Source organism: Euprymna scolopes, chromosome 36 (assembly GCF_053919585.1).
Source record: "Euprymna scolopes isolate OS-2025 chromosome 36, ASM5391958v1, whole genome shotgun sequence".
Classification (NCBI taxonomy): domain Eukaryota; kingdom Metazoa; phylum Mollusca; class Cephalopoda; order Sepiida; family Sepiolidae; genus Euprymna; species Euprymna scolopes.
The window spans coordinates 58,923,717-58,943,716 of NC_136517.1; the positions used below are offsets into that span (position 1 = coordinate 58,923,717).

General features: G+C 30.9%; 1 protein-coding gene across 3 annotated transcripts in view; it reads right to left on the minus strand.

Moving 5' to 3' along the window:
• Positions 1–20,000, minus strand: part of LOC145260527 (uncharacterized) — a 502,535-nt gene that overhangs the window by 387,722 nt on the left and 94,813 nt on the right. Inside the window, exon 2 of one of the 3 annotated variants that reach the window (XM_080118721.1) lies at positions 14,821–14,866. The exons of the other annotated variants lie outside the window; for them this stretch is intronic. The gene's annotated coding sequence lies outside the window, so the exon portion shown is untranslated. The remainder of the gene's footprint in view (positions 1–14,820; positions 14,867–20,000) is intronic. 3 annotated transcript variants of the gene reach the window in all.

Sequence of the window (20,000 nt, forward strand, 5' to 3'; positions counted from 1 at the left end):
TCTTCATTATTGAACTGTCACTCAGAATTAGGCATAATGTCGATATTTAATGCTGCAGAAAATCCAGCTCTTCAAAAGGGAGAATTCTTAATTGGAACAAAAATTTCATCAGTTTAGAAGAATTCCTCCCCTTCATTGACTAGAAGAGATGAATTGCAGCATCAGAACATATACAACACCTTGTGTAACGTAGTCCAGGAACCAACACATTGTAGCCTCAGTCGCAAAGGAGATAAAGAATATAAAAGAACTTCAGCTCACTTTTTGTGTTGTACAGTAACATTTATTTCCTCATTCTCTCGTTACTGCTGTGATGTCACTCATGTAATCATGCCCTTGAACGTCATTTACGCCTCTTGCGTGATCTCGAACGTTATTCCCGTCTCTAACATGATCTCCTTTTTAAAGTCTTTATTTTTCCCTACCAGTGAAGTCATTTCGCACGCATTTGTATCCGTGCATTCTTGCTATGTTACACTTGCTGTTTGCGTAAAAACGACATGAAATTTTCCACTTATAAGTGTCATTTTAGATATTCATAAAAATGTGTCAATTTTATGAATCGGGTCGGCCATTATTCGTACCCCGAAAACATATTATCTTGCAATCATCATGAATCATGTAAACAACCATCAAGCATAACTTTTGTTGGGATTTGAAGGAAAAACTAATGAATCTACATTTAAATACTGCATCTATGATGTTGGGCTTAGTTAGATTTAGGAACTCATGTGTCCTGGGACGTATCGTATTTATTTGCTTCCCCACAAAAGCAAATAGACACAAGGTTGTTTTTAATGTGGAGAGAAAACCAGCTCCCCCAAAAAGGGGGGAGCACTCTGGCAGTATCCGAATAAATAGTAATTGCCTTAGTATGAAGGGTTTCCACTACCTTGACCAAGGACCAATTAATTAAGTGAAGCATTAGAACAGATACTACACTGAGGTATTTATTTGCTCCCCCTCTGAGCAAATTAGGCACAAGGCCGATTTTTAAAGTGAGGAGTGAAGGGGAAATGGGGACCAACTCCCCGGGGAGTAGGGGAGCTGGATAGTGACAATTGGTATGAAGGGTTGCCCCTACATTGACCAAGGTCTTATATGTGGGGGGAAACCCCACATATAAGACCTTGATTCTTCGGAACAGATGGTATTTATTTGCTCCCCCACTGAGCAAATTAGGCACAAGGCCGTTTTTAATGTGAGGTAAAAACCAGCTCCCCTAAAAGGGGTCACTCTGGTTAACAAAAATAATAATTGTCCCAGTATAGAGGGTTTTTATTTAAATGCTGCCCACATCAGCATTATGTGGCACAAGGCCGGAAAGTGGGAACCCCGCAGGCTCCCCTAAAGGAGGGGCACTCCTGCAATTTTAAAAATTGCCTGAGTAACCCCGTCGGCATTCCCCGGTCGGGGCGCCTCAGGCAGCAAGCAATAAACTTGCCCCACCGGAAAGCCCGGTGGCAAGGCCTGGGAGGGTGGACCTCCTAGGTATTACCCAGGCGGTTCCCAGTATAGAGGGTTTCCCCTCCATTGACTGGTACAAATTATCTTAAGTGCAGTATCTGCCGGAACAGATACTACACTTTGATCCCGGCCTGAAGGCCAAGCTGGGGGCAAGGCAAGCTTCCCGCTGCCATTGTTTTCGATCTGAAGCTTGATCCATAGCATTCCTCCAATTTCTTTGTTGTTGCATCCAAATCTCTCTCGATTGTTTTCTTCTAGTTCATTTTTCGTCTTTTTTTTTTCTTTTTCCATCAGGATCCATTAGAGCACTTGGTTGGCATTTCTCTCCGCGGCCAATCTTAGATCATGTCCAAGCGAACTTGAACGTCATTTGCAGATTACTGATGATACTACCTGTTGGTCGGTGCGGTCTTTAACTTCTTGGTTAGTAGTTTGATCACTCTATTTGAGTCCGAGAATGTTTTTGAGGCACTTGGAATCAAACGCATCTAATTTCTTCGCTTGCCTGATTTTGAGCTGCAAGTTTCATTTCCATATAGCAGTATGAACAAGACGTTGCTATCATTAAATCTTAATTTAGATTTGAGAGTGATTTTTGTTTTTCTAGATCTTGCAAAACTAATTAAATGTTGTTGAGGCCTTACCTTCCTACAGAGCAACTCATAGTCTAAAGGGTCGAGCTTCAAATCATCGATACTGATCTTGTGAAAATCCGTCACCTCTGTGGAAAGTTTTTGCGAGACATACAAACATACATTAATGCATACATACATTTAAACAGACAGGTGACATTTATATTATAGATTAGACTACCTGCGACCCGTTGGGTCAGTATGTTATATTAGCTATGGAATTAATGTATGAGCGTGACACCTGTGATGTAAAGAAAATAGTGTTTTGTAACATAACAGAAACATTTCTATGAAAGTATATTAAAATTAAAAACGAATATAGATAGATTTCTATGAGTCGTTCTGTTCATAATTGTTTATTTTTGAAAAAAAAAACTTACAGCCATAAGTGGTTTGCAATACTTATAGATAAATGTGCACTGAACAGATACCATAATAGTTAGATTCAAATTTGGATATATCTTTTAATTTAAATGCAAAAAAACAAACAATTGGGACGCTGAAAACGTACACAGTAAAACAATACGTTTTATTGTCACGTTGATTATTTATTTGTAATGCAAATTAAAAAAAACATTTTGGGGGTTATTTATTTATGTTGGTAGTGTAGAAGAAAATGTATAAATGTTTTTTAAGAAAAGTGTATTAAAAAAATGGAGAATAAATTAAAAAAAAAAAAGGAAGACTGTGGGTAAATCGCCATTGTAAAATGCTCTTATGGTTATCAATGGGTCAGAGTAGATTTATTCGTAAGAAAATTGCGTTAAAATAACTTAAATGTAACACGGAAATGAACGATGTAAAAAAAAAAATGCAGAAAGTATTAACAATTGCTTATTTGGATAATTTAAACGCGAAAAACAAACAATTGGGACGCTGAAAACGTACACAGTAAGACAATATGTTTTATTTTCGCATTGATTATTTGTTTATGTACGCATGCGCAACTGGAAGTCGTAAACCGGATGTTGGATTACAACACCCGTTACAAGGTCATTTGAGTTTTATAATTATACTAGACCACCCGTGACCCGTTGGGTCAGTACGTTATATTAGCTATGGAATTCATGTATGAGCGTGACACTTGTGGCATAAAGAAAATAGGTTTTTTTTACATAACAGAAGCATTTCTATGAAAGTATATTAAAATGAAAAAAGAATATAGATAGATTTCTATGAGTCGTTCTGTTTATTATAATTGTTATTTTTTTTTAAATTACAGTTACTGAATTATAAGTGGTTGGTCATACTTATAGGTAAATATGCACCGAACAGGTATCATAATCCTTATTATAGTTAAATTCAAATTTTGATATATCATCTTTTAAATGAAATTGTTAGTTGAAAGTACAGAATAATAAAAAAAACACTCTCCACATGTTAATAATGGCTTTTTAAATAGAAAATGAAAATAAAATGTAACTTTTTTCATTTAATTTAAGCAAACATTCAGTACCCATTGTGTAAAATATTTAATTTGTATGTTAATAATAAGGTCAATAAAATTAAGACAATTCTTTTCTATTTACATTTTTTGTACAATTAATTTTTTTTTAAAGAAAACTTTTGTTATCCTTTTGCTTAATTGAGACTTCTTATCAGGTTCTAACTCTCTTATATCCAGATTAATTATATTAATCAATTTATTTTATTGAATATGTATCGCTGAAAAGCACGGGTGCTTAAGCACTTATTGTACAGAAAATAAATATTGTATTCATATGCTAATAATAAGGTCACTAAAACTAAGACAATACTTTTCTATTTACAACATTTTTTGTACAATTTGAGTGTTTTAAAAAAACTTTTATGTTTTCCTTTCGCTTAACTATCCAGTTTTACATCACTCCCTTTTTCTCTCTCTCACACATACACGTAACTATTTCTCGCGTACGTAATGAAAACAGAGGGAGTAGGAGTGTTGAAATCTATGAGAGTGAAAGTGAGAGGTGTTTTCTTTCACCACCGCTGTTTCTATTAATAATGAGTGTTGTTTTTTAAAAGGGAGAAGTTTTTTTGAAACTGCGACAGACTTTACGAAGTTGAATGTTTTTAGCCGTTAAAAAAAAAAAAAAAAACTACGGTTGATTTTATAAAATTATTTATTTATAATGACATGAATTAAAGATTTCTCGCGTACGTAACGAAAACAGAGGGAGTAGGAGTGTTGAAATCTATTAGAGGGAAAGTGAGAGGTGTTTTCTTTCACCGCCGCTGTTTCTATTAATAATGAGTGTTGTTTTTCTTGTTTGTTTACTTTTGTTTTTTTAAAAGGGAGAAGTTTTTTTGAAACTGCGACAGACTTTACGAAGTTGAATGTTTTTAGCCGTTAAAAAAAAACAAAAAACTATTTGATCAAATTAAATGAAATTGTTTGTATTAAAAGCGATATAAAAATTCCGGAATTGGAATAACGGATTGAAGACGTTGCTATTTACGCATGCGCAACCGGATGTTGAAAACCGGAAATCTGATTGCAAACATACAAGATCCATAGACTTTTAGTATTATATAGATAGATTAGCAGGAGGCCCAGCATTGCTCGGTCGTAAACTCTGCATAAATATTATATGTTTAATTCATGCCGCTTGTGTATTTAATATTACAGAAACAATTCTCTATTGATTTTGATACATAGTAATGATTTCATGTTTTTATGCAATATATGATATTGACTTCAAGTTTTCATGCAATACATAATAATGATTTCAAATTTTTATGCAATATATAATAATGATTTAAAATTTTTATGCAATATATAGTAATGACTTCAAGTTTTTATGCAATATATAATAATGATTTCAAATTTTTATGTAATATATAATAATGATTTCAAATTTTTATGCAATATATAATAATGATTTCAAATTTTTATGCAATATATAATAATTTCAAATTTTATGCAATATATAGTAATGATTTCTAATTTTTGATGCAATATATAAGAATAATTTCATGTTTTTATGCAATATATAGCAATGATTTCAAATTTTTATGCAATATATAATAATGATTTCAATTTTTATGCAATATATAATAATTTAAAGATTTTATGCAATATATAGTAATGATTTTTAATTTTTATGCAATATATAATAATTTAAAGATTTTATACAATATATAGTAATGTCTTTAAGTTTTATGCAATATATAATACTTTTAAAGATTTTATACAATATATAGTAATGTCTTTAAGTTTTATGCAATAGATAGTAATAATTTCATGTTTTTATGCAATATATAGTAATGTCTTTAAGTTTTATGCAATATATAATAATGATTTCAAGATTTATGCAATACATAATAATGATTTCATGTTTTTATGCAATATATAGTAATTATTTCTAAATTTTATGCAATATATAATAATTTAAAGATTTTATGCAATATATAGTAATGATTTCTAAATTTTATGCAATATATAATAATTTAAAGATTTTATGCAATATATAGTAATGATTTCAAATTTTTATTTAATATATAATAATTCAAATATTTTATGCAATATATAGTAATGATTTCTAAATTTTCTGCAATATATAATAATTTAAAGTTTTATGCAATATATAGTAATGATTTCTAATTTTTATGCAATATATAAGAATAATTTCATGTTTTTATGCAATATATAGTAATGATTTCAAATTTTTATGCAATATATAATAATGATTTCAATTTTTATGCAATATATAATAATTTAAAGATTTTATGCAATATATAGTAATGATTTTTAATTTTTATGCAATATATAATAATTTAAAGATTTTATACAATATATAGTAATGTCTTTAAGTTTTATGCAATATATAATACTTTTAAAGATTTTATACAATATATAGTAATGTCTTTAAGTTTTATGCAATAGATAGTAATAATTTCATGTTTTTATGCAATATATAGTAATGTCTTTAAGTTTTATGCAATATATAACAATGATTTCAAGATTTATGCAATACATAATAATGATTTCATGTTTTTATGCAATATATAGTAATTATTTCTAAATTTTATGCAATATATAATAATTTAAAGATTTTATGCAATATATAGTAATGATTTCTAAATTTTATGCAATATATAATAATTTAAAGATTTTATGCAATATATAGTAATGATTTCAAATTTTTATTTAATATATAATAATTCAAATATTTTATGCAATATATAGTAATGATTTCTAAATTTTCTGCAATATATAATAATTTAAAGTTTTATGCAATATATAGTAATGATTTCTAATTTTTATGCAATATATAAGAATAATTTCATGTTTTTATGCAATATATAGTAATGGTTTCAAATTTTTATGCAATATATAATAATGATTTCAATTTTTATGCAATATATAATAATTTAAAGATTTTATGCAATATATAGTAATGATTTCTAATTTTTATGCAATATATAATAATTTTAAGATTTTATGCAATATATAGTAATGTCTTTAAGTTTTATGCAATACATAGTAATAATTTCATGCTTTTATGCAATATATAGTAATGTCTTTAAGTTTTATGCAATATATAATAATGATTTCAAGATTTATGCAATACATAATAATGATTTCATGTTTTTCTGCAATATATAGTAATGATTTCAAATTTTTATGCAATATATGCAATTTATACAATATATAGTCTCAAGTTCAAGTTTTTATGCAATATATAATAATGACTTTAAGCTATCAAAAAATATGATTTAGATGCCAGCCACTAGAATTCAAACCAAAACGTTTAGCTCTCCAGTCTTAGTAATTCTTTATAACTCCAGCATCATTACCGCCTGAGCTACCAAAAGATGGATATGAAAGATTAAAAATTTAGTGACTATGAATGTTTAATTTTGCGCACGCACAAAGGTAACACCAGAGATAACAGCTTTATTCAATTACTTCTCAAAGGTCAACTATTTTTTTTTAATTTGACGCCTTAGTAGCGATTTTGACAGGTTAAAAACAAAATCGAATTTGTTCTTCAGGTTCAAATCCCCTATATATAAAGTTTCATGTCTAGAAACGAAATATTCAGAGAGGAGTTTGGTAGTTACTCTTAGCAAACATGCAGACAAGGTCACTTTAAGGACTGGTTTCCTTTGTGGAAAGCTACCATTTCTTATGTTGCCTGATGAGAATTTCTGTTTTTAACCGACCATTGGTACGAAAGATTAGCATGTCTAGTGTTGCAACCATGTTAATTTGTTTATATCAATAAAAATATATCTTGCCATTCTTTTATTAAGCACTCTTAATAACTTCGTTCAATTCATTAGTTATCACTCTTGAATAGCTTTGACCTGGTATATATGTATATATATAAGAGCAAACAGTTAATAAAACATGTTAAAAAACACTTTGGAACAGAGTTAAAAACATATTTAATCTGAAAAGGATATATATATTAAACAATGTATATGTCATTCACCATTTGGGGATTCCAAATAGGTAAAAGGGAAAATTATTCCTAACTCCCATTTAGGTAAAATGCACTTTTGTATAAATAATAGCATTCATTCCAGAGTATCGCAAACAAAAACATCTATATAGAGTGTGATACATCCAGCAGTCGCGTAAGATAGCCCAGGGGTAGAGGTTAAGGCTTCTAACCACGAGGTCCTGATATCGAATCTAGCTAGATTCAACCACACTGATGAGTTGTAGACGACGAAGCATGTGTCAGTGGATAATTATATTTTAAAAACAATATATATGCCGCAACCCATTTAAGGGTACCAAATTGTTAAAAGGGAAAATTATTCCCAACCTGCATGTAAGTAAAAATGCACTTTCGTATAAATAATTGAATTCATTCAAAAGTATTACAAACAAAAATGAATAAATAACATCTACATAAAACGTGATACATCCAGCAGTCGGGTGAGATAGTGCAGTCGTAGAGGTTTAGGCTTCTAACCATGGGGTCCCGATATCAAATCAAGCTAGATTCAACCACTTTGATGAGTCGTAGATGACGAAACATGTGTCATTTGATAATTATATTCTGAACAATATATATATATATATATATATATATATATATATATATATGAGCATTTTCTAGAACTTTTTTATCCTAAATGCTACGCAATTATGCACAACGTAGAAACTATGCATAAATAGAACAGCACATAATTGTAAAATGAATCCAATTATCCAATAAGAAACCATAATATAAATAATTAATTTATGAAATTCGTTTTCCAAAGGAATATGCAAATTAGTTGACTTTTATTTTGTGGCTCGCATATCCATGACTGAGGACATCAAGTAGTTCCTTTTAATAATTTTTTCAATAGAAAAAGTAAGCTTTTAATATGAATGTCGATGGAAAACTCCTGAAACTAAATAATCCATCTAAACTTTTCACCTTTTTTTGCATGGACTTTTACAAGAGTGAAGTTGATTGGTGACAAAGGAAGTCATTTTACAACTAAAAAAAATAGATTGACGGATCAAATTTATTTCATTCTATGATTTATTGTGATGATGCTGATGATGATGATGATGATGATGATGATGATGATGATTGTCAGAAAGAGCGCCACCTTTCATTTATCCTAATTCAGTTTCCTATAACTGAATTTTGTGGAATGGGTAGAGCGACTGTAATTTTTGACAATAACAACAACATAAAAATACATATCCAAAGAAAATACAACAGTCGCGTGCTGTTTACGTGAAGGATGTGTAATGTGAAAGACATGCTTAGATCTGATGACCTCAGAGGAAGATTAAATCTGGACAGTCAGTATAGGGAGATTTTTACTAAACAGAAGACTTGGTTGGTTTGGTCACATTGAAAGAATAAATGAGAGTTCTTAAGTCTGTATATATAGAACAGTTGATGTAGCAGTGTCATTTGGAAGAGAAAGCTAAGAAAACATGGGTGGAAGTGAAGGGTTTATTAGAAAAGTGGGATAAATAAAGACCAGGTGGCAGATAGGTTATTTGAAAGTAAATTTCTAAAAGCCGTCCAACATATGCCAGTATGTAAAACAGACGTTAAATCGAATATGAGGATGAATCTCCAGATTTTGTGATTTTGTATTGTGCTTGAATGACAATGTTTTGCAGATATCTAAAATTTCATTGTCTCAAAGGGGAGACAACTCGTGGTTTGCTTATTCAAATAGTAGTAATCGCAAGGGGAGACAACTCATGCTTATTAAATCAAATAGTAGTAAAGCAAGAGGAGGCAACTCATGTTTTACTTATTCAAGTAGTAATGATCACAAGGGGAGTTAATTCACGCTTTATTTTTTCAAGTAGTACTGTTCGTGGGGAAGATAACTCAAGCTTTACTTGCTTAAATAATTTTAAATGTAGACATTTCTGATTAGTTAAATTTATTTGAGTGTTATTCACAATTTGTTTTTGTTTTTTTACATGGGGTATCACCTCTTATCAAGACCCGGAAGCCATTCGGGGATAAGGGTAAGTGTGTGTACAATAATCGATGGGATAATATCGTAGTAATAGTTGGTATTCGAGATTTGATAAAGTGTCTTACTTAAGGGGGCGATTAATCAGGAATTTGTGTATGTTGGACTTGAAGACATCCCAGTTGTAGTCAAGTGAGAAACAGGCAGACGAAAGAGAATTCCACAGGCGTGCACTTCTCAGAAAGAAGCTTTGTTCATGGAATCTACGTTTTAATTTAGGCACAGATAAAGAGTGAGGGAAATTACTGACAGTGATTTTAGCTAGACGGGTGTTTATCATGAAAGATTGGCAAGGGAGGACCAGAGATTGGAGCTTGGATGAGCACTTGCCATGGAAATAACGATGAAACAAAGACAGACTCGTAACGTCTTTTCTGTGGGAGAGAAGTTGCAGGGAAGAGAAAAGGGCATCCCCCCACTAATCCACGAATTCTATTTTGTATTTTGTCAAGGCAGGATATGCTGTTTTTAGAAGCTCCAGCCCAGATGTGGCAGCAGTACTCCATCTTTGGACATACTTGGCTTTTATACAGATAGAGAATTGCATCAGTAGTGAGATATCTTCTGGAGCGGTAGAAGGATCCCCCATTTTCCCAGCGGCCCGGGCAACAGACTTGATATATGTGTTCCATTTCAGATCAGGAGTAAAGATCAAACCCAGAAGCTTGTCAAAACATGAAGGCTCCCCAAGACGAGAGCCATCCATTTCAATTGATGCTAGATGAGGAACAGAGCGTTGATGATGTAAATATAGGAGCTTGATTTTAGATGCATTAAAAGTAACCAGCCACCTCTTCTCCCATTGTACCATGCGCTCAAGATCAGAGGAGAGGGAATCAGAGAGAGCTTTGTCATTTATGGCCTTTGATGTGTTGCCATGGATGGTCGTGTCATCAGCATAGATGTCAACGAATGATTTAAGTATGTGTTTTGTAATTTCTAATAAATTGTATTAAAACTGAAAAAAAAGTGCACTTAGTTTAAGAAATAAATCAGACAAGATGAAAGGAGAGTGGCTAATGTTTATGTTGATGGAAATTGAACTTAAACGTTATTAAAGAATAGAATGATGTGTTTTATTTTTGTATCATTAGAAAAATTTTGATTTGTATTATTTGGATTATTGGAGCTATCGGTCTCATCTTGTGTGTGATTCTCACAACGTTTTGGCCGATGAATTCCCCGGCCTTTTTCAGGTGTATAATGAACTCTGGAATCTTTCTGTTGAACTCGAAAATTTCCACGGAATTTCAAACAGAATCCACAGGGGTAACACGTTTTCATTCCCTCAGACATGACTGGGTAGAATTCTTAGGTCATTCACAATTCTTATTTTGAAATCTCTGGACTACTGTTCTTATCTTGAGTGCCATTTCTACAACGTTTCAGTCGATGTAATCTCCGATCTTCTTCAGGTGTATCTTGTCAAACTCGGGAATGTTTCAGTTGAACTCAGGAATTTGGATAGAATTTCGAACGTACCCTTTATTTACTTCATGGGGTTAGCATGTTCTCATTTTATCAGGCATGATTGGAGGGAGATTCTAAGTAATTCGCAATTGTATATTTTTGTCGCCCACACTGAGGATTGAACCTTCAGCCTTCAGGAACATATCACTTTTACAATTGATTTTTCAAGTGTTCTAATCATTGTGCCACAGGTCCTTGCGGACAGTTCTAGTACGAAACATTCTTGAGTTTGACAAGATACACCTGAAGAAGGTCAGAGGTTAGATCGACCGAAACGTTGTGAAAATGACATTCAAGATGAAAACAGTAGTCCGAAGAATTCAAATAATACAAATAACCAATCCTCATCTCAAAAATGTAATTTGCAATTGTCTACTTAGTATCGCCCACACTGAAGATTAAAACTTCAACCTCCAGAAGCGTGTCACCTAGAACTGAATTTTTACTTACTACCATATGTATTATGCCATGATGCTTGTATTTTATTTCCCTTTGATATTTTAACCTCACACCCAAATATCTACATTGTTTTGTAATAAATATTCCTGTTGTGATATGGTAATACCTTTTGTGCATGTGCTTGGTTTTACATACGTGGTCTCGCGTTAGTTCGTGAAACCTTATAAAAAGGAATGTGCAGCGCCATTTTCTTTTAGTCAGATTCTTTCTTTCTTTCTTTCTTTCTTAAGTATTGTTCTTTATGTCGAATAAAACCTCCGATATTTAACAAGAAGGACTCTTTTTATTCACGGAAGATTGACACTTCAACTGGAATCGTTTTGATATAATCTTTACAAGGGAAATGACACTCAAAATGATCTTTTGGCGTCTTAATAGTTTCACCAATGATTCTGCTACCGCTGCCTGCGATAAAAAAAGGACAAAAAGAAATTTTCAAGTTTTCATTTTTACTATTTTGATGGGAATCTGTACGCATTTGCACTGATCAGTGACAAGTCACAGAGTGCTGCGATCGCACCAAACGGAAATCATGTTCAAGATTTTGGGAAAAGAAGACAGAAAACAACTTTTGAAAATATTTTAAGTTATCGTCCTTTTCTAAATGTTTAATATTTAATATTTAATATATTGTGTTTAACATTGAGTATTCGTATTATGTAGATTCTTTGTCCTACTTTTCTTATCTTAGGCGTTATTGGCACAAAGTTTCAGCAAAGTTCAGGTTCAAAGTTATAGTCTTCTGAAGGTTGAATTACTTATGGCTGACAGAATGAGAACATGGATTAAATAAAGAGTTCCGTTCGAAATTCCATGCAGATTCTCGAGTTCGACAAGATACGTCTGAAATAGGACGGGGGTTACATCGGCTGAAAAATTGTGGAAATAACACTCAAAATGAGAGCAGTAATCCGAATTAGTGTTCTTTTCTGATAAACTATTCAATAATGGCATATAAATATACGTGTCCATGGATATATTTTATGCACCTAAAAATATTTTTTAAATATTAAATAATAATAATATTATATATATATATATATATATATATATATATATATATATATATATATATATATATAAATAAATGTACAGAAGGTCAGAAAAAAACATTGGTACCGTCGGTTTCAATCCTAACATAAGGGCGACCAGTTAATGGTAAATCGTAAATAATGTTAGACTCTCGTCAGCCATGTTACTTCTGTTTGAGGAAAAGCAGGCTCGCATTTATTGTTTTTAATGATGTACATTTTTATTTAACTATAACTTATCCCTATCTCTGTATATTTTATTTTATTTCAATATGAATCTTCTAATTTTTTTTTAATCTAATGTATTTTTAGTGACTTTGTGCTGTTCTATCTTGTTACTATCCCGCATGGTTCCGGTCTGATTGGTAAGTCTTGATGTGTTCAAGGGAGGTAATTAATCTATCTTATTGATTCTTTGATCTTTGTCCTTTTTTATTTTAGTTAAGGGGAGGTAATTCGTGATTCTTTGTTTTCCCTATTATATATTTTGTATTTTATTTTTTTTATTTTTTATACGTTTTTATATATGTATCTTTTTTATTTTATTTTTATATATATTTTTTCTGCTTATATTTTGATGAATTATTCAGTATCCCATATGCTGTTATTTTATTTTATCTTTGGTTACTATGTATCTTGTATCAAGTTCTAAAAAATCTTATATAAGCTATTTAATTTCCAGGTCTTTTAATTTTTATTTAATTTTTTCTGACCTTCTGTACATTTAAATAAATAAATATTAAGCTCTCTTATGGAAAAAAAGTTTTTTCTTTGTAATCGAACACTTTGTTGGAATTCTTTCAAAAAAAAAAACGGTAAGCAAATATATATATATATATATATATATATATATATATATATATTGGTAGAACTGCTAACTGTCAACGCAATGGTTCTAGGCTCGGGAGAATTGCTAGTCTAGCGGCACTGATGAGTTGTGATGTAACGAAACAGGACTGTATGTCGATGACTACAAATATTTTAAGCCACCCCCACCTCTTTGGTTAGAGCACTATCGTAAATAATCTCACCCGCTACTTAATTGGCTGAAAAATGTGACGCTCACTGTGTGTTTATAAACAGAGCACTGTAAAAGTGGTGGGCAAATGTTTGTTTAAATAGACATTTGGCGAGATAATTTACGGGCGCCGCTCCCGTGGGTCGATTGATAGAACTGTTGACTGTCAATGCGATGGTTCTAGGTTCAATCCTCAGCTTGGGAGAGGTGCTAGTCTAGCGGCACTGATAAGTTGTGATACAATGAAACAGGACTGTATGTAGATGACTACAAAAATATATATATATATATATATATATATATATATATATATATATATATATATATATATATATATATATATATATATCTATTAAAAGCTTGACTCATGTCCAGGTAACATACAGCTAAAATTTCAAGTGTTTAGATCCAAAATTGTTTAGTACAGTTTTCAAAGGTCAAATCATTGAACTTTAACCCCTTGACAGCCAAATTTCTGGTTGAAAACCAATTAAAAAGTTTTTCCCAAACCTCAATACCCGTTATATCAAATCTCGAGTCTGTAGACTGAAAATTGACAGAGTAGTTTGTTAAGGAAATGTACACACACGGACACACACAGAGACAATTTCACTTTTATAGATAGATATACATAAGAAGCATAAATGAAAACCGTAAATCAAAATTTACATGTATTTATTTTTTGACAAAATACCTCAAATAAAGATAATTAATAAATCCTTATTCTGCGGGGTTTCAAAGAATGCAAAATTCTTCATTTCAGAGGAAATACCTTAGTAAATTAATACATATATAGAAGAGCTAAAAGTTTGCTCGTTTTAGCATTTTATGAAACGACACCATGGTCATGAAATGCAAAAAATATTTGTAGACTGTATATAACAATGAATAAAAATGAAAAATAAACCGAAATTTGGTAATTCCCGATTATAACAAAGTCTTTTGATGAGATGAAGACACAAAGAAAATATATATCTATATATCTATAAAAGCGAACGTGTCTGTGTGTGTCTGTGTACATTTTCCTACGCAATATGTCAATTTTTATTCTACACACTCGAAATTTGATATACAGGGTACTGAGATTTTAATAGAGGTCAATTTAAAAAAAAAAATTGACCGCTATTTTTTTTTTTTGCTCAACATACACCTCCAAACACCCGGGCAACGCCGGGCTGAAATGCTAGTATATATATATATATATATATATATATATATATATATATATATATATATATATATATATATAGAGAGAGAGAGAGAGAGAGAGAGAGAGAGAGAGAGAGAAAATAAAAAAGGAACAAACCGTATTATGTGTTCACCAACGTTTCGTCTTTATTTCGAGACTTCCTCTGAAATAAAGACGAAACGTTGGTGAACACATAATACGGTTTGTTCCTTTTTTATTTTCTCTATTTTGTCGGAATACTATTTCCATCATTTTCATCATATATATATATATATATATATATATATATATATATATATATATATATATATATATATATATTAACAATAATCATCATAATAATACTAAAATTAAAAACAATAATAATAACCGTTATAATTCTAATTGAATGCTAGTATATATATATATATATATATATATATATATATATTAACAATAATTATCATAATAATACTAAAATTAAAAACAATAATAATAACCGTTATAATAATAATTCTAATTGACTGTTGTAATAATGAAGACAAAATAGCTATAAATGAATGAACCTAAATAATAATGATAATAATGAGATGAATAAATAAAGGAACTATTTGCATTAGTGCTTCTACTAACTCTAATAATAATAACAATAATGATTAAAATAATAATAATCATAATAAGAAAATAATCATAATAAAAATAAAATAATATGATAAGATAATAATAATAATAATAATAATAATAATAATAGTAATAATAATAATAATAATGACAACTATGTTAATGATGTTTTCTTATATGATGACATCACTAACAATATAGGGATGGATTTAAAAGCTGTATGGTTAGGCCTGCGGGAGCATATATTAATGATTAAAAATATTTAGGAAGGTCTTGCACAATGCGCTATGGTTATAATAATAATATATATTCAATTTAAACATAATTAGAGAGAGTAGATGAAGTATCATGATATATAGTCCCATTAATAACTACATATATTACTAATTATGTTAAGGGGAAGTAAGCAATAAAATAATAAAGTAAGGGCCAGTTTATTATTCAAAATAAAATTGAGATAAGTAAGGAATAGTAAGTAAGGAACTATGCCAAACTAGTTATTAGACAGTAAATAAGATTCAATGAATTTAAGTGATTTCAAAGTTACATTTCTATTTTGCTTTATGTTTGCATTGGAATATCAGTTCGCTTCTGGTATTGATTAAATTAATACTTTGTGGGCAAGTTATTATTTTAACTGAGTCAGATAAACATAGGCGACAGAATTTGAATCCTGGGGTATATGACTTAGACTTACTGATAATTGCCCATTTAATTGAGAAAGGGATGTTCTTATATCTAAGTTATTTTTAATAGAGTCGTTAAAGATGTCCCCTGTTTAGCATCAGCGTTTATATTGTTAAATGATGACATGTGGTTTGGAATTTTCAGTTTAATTAAAGTGGAGGTGAATCTGATGTATGCATACGTTTTTGGTGCAGCCTGGTTATTGTTGTTAGGGTTATAGATTCTACAGTTGTTATGGTTGGGGTAAGAAGTGGATGAAATATTAGGATTATCGTGGTGGGTGGGTTGTCTAAGTTGCTATTATGAAAATTGTATGCAGAAGATCTATCATTATTCATATTGTTACTATGCAAGTTTATTGGGAGAAAGTGCTGTTCTAACTCATTATTATTAGATTGTCCAGGGATTTGTAGCTGTGAAAAGATAGAAGAGTTTATTTTTAGAGGATTCTCAGTTACAGTACAAGAATAAAACCACATCTTTATGAATGCAATTATTGTCAAAAGGGATTCACGTTTGTTTTGGCAATTAAATTTAGATGGTTAAGGGTTTAAATGGTAAAGGCATTGTTTGGGTGATTTTCTTATTATTAGATGATATAATTGTCTGGGCTAAGTTAGGCATTGTAGCGTACGAGATCTTGGTGAAGTTTTTATTAAATAAAGTGCTGCATCTATGTGGATATTTGAATCAATTTTCAACAATATTGAAAAATTCCCTGGAGATATTGGTTTTTACATAAGAGCTGAAAGCCCCCCCCCCTATTGAACCAGATTTTATTTTTTTCTCAATAGGGTTAGACTTATGGTTAGAAAGTTGTTGGAGTGTTTGTGGATGGGAGGTGGGTTTGAAGTTATTATTGTTATTAAACTGATGGTTTCTTTTAGTGCGCAGCATAGTAATTATTAATTTATTTAATGCGGACTTTTATCCTCATCTTTATTAGTTGCTGTTTCACGACGTTAATAGTTGGCGGAAACGTCGTGAAACAATAACTAAAAACGATGAGAATAATAGTCCACAATAAATAAATATAAATAATACTCATCTCAATAATGAATTCCAATTAAAAAATTAGGGCATTGTTGTAGGGCATTGCTTGATCGAAAGTTTACTTATCTGCAGATAGCTTAGAAATTCTATTAGAGATCGATGGTATTATGGATGTAATAATTGAATGAGGGTGATTGGAGAACTTATGAATGTATAGAAGTGTAAGATTTGGCTTATGGTAGGGGGTTGGAGGTTTCCGAGTTAAGGTTCAATGAAATATCCAAGAAGTTAGAAGTTTATATATTATTTTAATTGGAATTCATTATTGAGATGAGTATTATTTATATTAATTTATTTATTGCGGACTATTATTCTCATCGTCTTGGGCAAGTAAGCCTCTGGCCGGCTTTGGGTAGGATTGAAACTGCTATCTTCAGACAATGCTCATCTGCTCATCATAGAGATTCAACGTCTCTATTAACTGTGCCACGGGCCCGGAAGGGCGATCAAGGTTGGATTTTTTGATCTTATAAATCCACGTTTATTTATTTTCTGATCGTCCATGGTCGGGTCCGTACTGAATGGTATGTATATTATTTTAATTGGAATTCATTATTGAGATGAATATTATTTATAGTAATTTATTTATTGTGGACTATTATTCTTATTAGGTTCAATTTTTGCAGAGTCCAAAATTAATAAAGAAATCATGAAGCCTCTTAATAGTTTCATTAAATTCCCTAGGTCTAGCTTTTGAGACCTCCTTGGATCTATTTAAAATGTATTTTAGTTCTTTCCCAAGGAGAATTCCCACAATCAGTCACCCGTGCAGAATCTGAAACCCATAAGGGTATCAAAATTCTTGGGAGTATCTTTCCAAGTCCAATGCTTATTCTCAAAATGTATGAGAGAACGTCTGGCCAAGAGAATCAGTTTAATTTCTAAATTCGTTAAATCTAAGTGATTTTTTTTTCAAAAATAAGGATTTATTTAAAAGAATAGAAGAAATTGATTGGTACTAGTTGTTTATGTCAAATGTAATAAAGTTTAGACCATGTTTATCTTTAAGGTTAGTAAACCAATTAATTACTGAGTCAGAATTTTACCAAAACGGCAGTTTAACCTTTCCATTAGATAAGGGGTAATCCTATTAAGGATTTTTTTTACTCACTACTATAGGGGCAAATTAAACTTATAGAAGGGTTGTCTTGGAAATTGGGTTTGTGGTCCTTGAGTTAAAATCTCTGTAAATTTATGAATGTTCTTCGATTGTAAGAGTTTTTTCTTTTTTTTTTTTTTTTTTTGCTTTAGCATTAATTTAATTCAAAATGTTGGGGGGTACGACCTTGTCAGATTTGTGAAGCTCCTTATGATTTTTTATAATATATATACATATATATATATATATATATATATATATATAAATATATATATATATATATATTTATATATATATATATATATATAAATATATATATATATATATATATATGTAAAAGTGAACGTGTTTGTGTGTGTGTGTGGGTGTGTACATTTCCCTACGCAATAACTCTGTCAAGTTTCAGTCTACAGACTCGAAATTTGATATACAGTGTACTGAGATTTGGGAAAATCTTCGTAATACGTTTTCGGCCAGAAATTTTGCTATTAAGGGGTCAAAGTTCAACGATTTGACCTTTGAGAACTCTACCAAACTTCTCCGACAATTTTGAGTCGAACATTTGAAATTATAGATATAGGTTCCTTGGACATGGATCTAACTTAATAACTTGATTTGAGTTCAAAAGAATAAATGTTAAGGGGGTCATAATAGGGGTCAAAGTTAACCTCTATGGTCTCTACCAAATTACTCAGCCAATTCTTGGTCTAAACATTTGAAATTCTACATAAAGGGGATTCAGAGATAGGGCAAGCTTTTTAATCGGTTTGGGTCGAACATTTGAGCTATCAATATATAAATGTATGTATGTTTGCATGTCTACCTAAAAATTTCAACAGATGTGACGGATTTTCACAAGATTAGTAGAGTTTTGAAGCACAGCCTTTCAGACGACTAATTGGCTAAAACATTAATTTCTTTCACTTTCACTTTTCTACAGGGAGATGTCACTTTTTTCGCCGATATTTTCGAAAGTCATCCCCTCTTTTCGATTGCTTAGCCTCAATTTAAACCTACGACACTTCCGGTTTGGTGGCGGTCATAACAGCGAACAAAGACGTCACATTTTTTTTCCCATTCTTTCCCCCATCAGTTTTCGGACAGAAATTTGGCTGTCAAGGGGTCAAAGTTCAACGATTTGATGTCTGAAAACTCTACCAAACTCCTCCACCAATTTTGGGTCTAAGCACTTGAAATTTTAAATGTAGGTTACTTGGACGTGGATCAAATTTTTAAATTTGATTTCAGTCCCAAAAGTTTAATGTTAAGGGATCAAAATTTGGATCAAAGTTTTAAAAAAATTGATCTTTGCGGCCTGTACCAAAGTACTCAGCCAAGTTCTGATATAAACATTTGAAATTTATACATAATGGGTATTCAGACATGCGGCAAGCATTTTAATCAGTTTTGGCTGCCAAAGGATCAAAGTTGAAAGAGTTGATCTTTGCAGATTCTACCAAATTCTTCCGCTAATTTTGGGTCTAAACACTTGAAATTTTAGATGTAGGTAACTTGAACATGGGTAAAATGTTATATTCTAATTTGAGACCAAAAGTGATAAATGTTAAGCGGTTAAAATTGGGGTCAAAGTTAAGAAAATATTGACCTCTGTGGCCTCTACGATACTACTCAGACAAATTTTTGTCTAAAGATTTGAAATCTTACATAAAGTTTATTCACACGTATGGGAAGTTATGAACAGTACATAGGGCCTGAGCAAAGCCGGGCTGAACTGCTAGTATAAATATATATATATATATATATATATATATATATATATATATATATATATATATATACGATTTTGGGAATCTGTGAACACACACACACACACACATATATATATATTGTTTGAAAT